General features: G+C 49.4%; 1 pseudogene; it reads left to right on the top strand.

Annotated features, from left to right (window-relative positions):
• The first annotated feature begins 1,450 nt into the window (after window positions 1-1,450).
• On the top strand, window positions 1,451-2,156 carry LOC101540702 (U6 snRNA-associated Sm-like protein LSm3; annotated as a pseudogene).
• Window positions 2,157-2,916: the final 760 nt, after the last annotated feature.

Below are 2,916 nucleotides of genomic sequence, written 5' to 3'. Positions count from 1 at the left end.
GTGGGGATACACCCAGCAATGCTCAGGGCTCAGCTCCTGGCTCTGCACTCAGGAGTCACTTCTGGTGGTGCTCGAGGGGACCTTACAGGATGTCAGGGATGGAACCCGGGTTGGCTGTGTGCAAGGCAAGCACTCTGACTGCTGTACTGTCACTCCGGCCCCAGAAGGGTGAATTTCTCAGCAGCCCAGCCAGCTCAGCCTCCAGAGAGGAGACATGGGCTGGAAGTGGGCTCGAGAGTTGACCAGGCCTGTGTGAGGCAGCCTCCAGGAGTGCCAGTGATGGGAGTGCAAGTCGGTGACGACATCCGGGCACAAGGACTGTGACGCACCCAGCTTCATGGGGGCAGAAGATCCTACATGCTGTGAGTCTTCCTCTGTCTCCTAAACAATCTCCTTGAAGAAACCGATCGTGTTTCTTCAAGTGAGTGTGATTTTGGGTTCTTGGATGGATTAAAAGGATGGGGTGGATTGAAAGGAGGAGGTGGGAACCCCAGAGGTGCAGCCACTGGTCTGACGCTCAGATGACAACCTGGGCGTGGGGCTGACTCCTGAGAGGGGTCTGAGAGACTTGAATTCTTCCCTGTGAAGCCTGATGCTCTGTCCAGGTAGAGAGTGTGTGCAGTGAGCAAAGGCAGGGGACACCCAGCTGGTGCCACAAATGTGTGGGGTGAGGGAGAACCTACAGAGGTAAGCAAAGTGTCAGAAGGAAAGAGCCTGTGAGAGGAGTGACGGAGACGTGTAGGAATAGGACTGTAGGTTTCCAGTATACTTCTTCCCCTGCCCCCCTCCATGATGTGGGCACTTTATCCCCTGAGAGGAAGCACACTGCCCGCAGGGACAGGGCTCTCTCCCGCTCTCTTACCTTCCTCAGAAACCTACTGAAGGGGGACTGGAGTGATAGGACAGCGGGAAAGGCATTTGCCTTGCATGTGGCCAATCAGGCATCTCCGGCATCCCATAGGGTCCCCCAAGCACCTCCAGGAGTGATTCCTGAGTGCAGAGTCACAGGTAACCCTAGAGCATCGCCGGGTGTGGTCCTGAAACAAAAAAACCCCAAAAAACTAAAACAAAAAAGAAAAGAAAAGAAAAGAAAAAAAAGAAAGCTACTAAAGTTTACTGGACTGGAGCAATAGCACAGTGGGTAGGGAGTTTGCCTTGCATGCGGCCAACCCGGGTTTGATTCCTCTGTCCCTCTCGGAGAGCCTGGCAAGCTACCGAGAGTATCCCGCCTGCATGGCAGAGCCTGGCAAGCTGCCCATGGCATATTTTGATATGCCAAAAAACAGTAACAACAAGTCTCACCATGGAGACATTACTGCTGCCCGCTCAAGCAAAGTTGTCTGTGGCTGATCCCAGACAACGAGATGACAGTGCTACAGTGCTACTAAAGTTTACTAAAACTTTATTGAAATGAGGATATGAAATGAGCAAGAGAGGCAGGGTTTGAAACATGGCGGATGACGTGGACCAGCAACCAACTACCAATACCGTGGAGGAGCCCTGGGACCTCATTAGGCCCAGCCTAGATGAGAGAGTTTTCTTTTTTCTTTTTTTTTGCTTTTTGGGGCACACCCGGTGATGCTCAGGGGTTACTTCTGTTTTTTTTTTTTTTTTTTTTTGCTTTTTGGGTCACACCCAGCAATGCTCAGGGGTTACTCCTGGCTTTGCACTCAGGAATTACTCCTGGCGGTGCTCAGGGGACCATATGGGATGCCAGGGATCGAACCCGGGTCGGCCGTGTGCAAGGCAAACGCCCTACCCGCTGTGTTATCACTCCGGCCCCTCAGGGGTTACTTCTGGCTCTGCACTCAGGAATTACTCCTGGAAGTGCTCAGGGGACCCTATGGGATGCTGGGAATCGAACCTGGGTCGGCCACATGTAAGGCATAATGCCTTACCCGCTGTGCTATCGCTCCAGCCCCTAGATGAGAGATTTTATGTGAAAATGTGAAATTCAGAGAGCTTCGAGGCAGATTATATGCAAATGAGCAACATTTAAATAATATTTGGGGAGATGTGGAAGAAACTGTGACTACTATAGAACTGATGAAGAGACCTATGAAGAGATCTATAAATCAACAAAACAGAATGTTCCAGTGCTGTTTGTCTGGGGAGATGGTGTGGTCCTTGACGCACCTCTGCTGAGAGTCAGCTGAGAGGGGTCGTCGGAGACCCTCAGCCTCAGAAGAGAAGCTGATGTCCATTTTGGTATTAAGAAATAACCGAGGGTTCCCCTGCTCCTAAAATGAGTTTATTTTGCTGATAATTCAGAAATTCTTCAGCTAAATGGCATTTTTAATTTTCTCTAGCCCAGATGAGAATTTTTTTGTTTTCAGGAGTTGATATGCTCTGATTGCTTTCTTATGTTAGATTTTTTTCCCTTAAATTAAATTTGTTTCCTTAAAAAAAAAAAAGAGCAAGAGAAAGAACTAGGATGCAGCACACAGGGTGTGAGGAGAGTGCAGGAGAGAGCATCCTCTGGGTGGTAGAGGAAGATCCCAGGTGAGAGAGAGGCCGGGGTGGGGGAGAACTCCAGATGCTGAAACTGATAAGACTCTAGGACGTGTTTGCACATACCAAGAGGTTTGGACGGGAGTCTGGGATCTACAGCACTTAGCAACCCTTGGTAAACAAAATACAAGAAGTTTGTTGTGTGATTCAGAAGACACAGCTGTAAATATTGATCAGTGAAACAGTTTTATCAGCAGGAGGGCAGCTTGTGAAGGAGATAACTTTGCACTTCTAGAGCTGGGAGTCCATATCTCATCTGGAACGTCAAAGAGTTGCTCTGTTGGGCTGGAGAGATAGTACAGAGGTTACATGCTTGCTTTGTTTTTATTTTTATTTTTTGCTTTTTGGGTCACACCTGGCGATGCACAGGGATCACTCCTGGCTCACGCACTCAGGAATTACCCC

Source organism: Sorex araneus, chromosome 2 (genome assembly GCF_027595985.1).
Source record: "Sorex araneus isolate mSorAra2 chromosome 2, mSorAra2.pri, whole genome shotgun sequence".
NCBI lineage: Eukaryota > Metazoa > Chordata > Mammalia > Eulipotyphla > Soricidae > Sorex > Sorex araneus.
The sequence above is the reverse complement of the archived record's forward strand: the minus strand, read 5'-3'. Positions and strand labels throughout refer to the sequence as shown.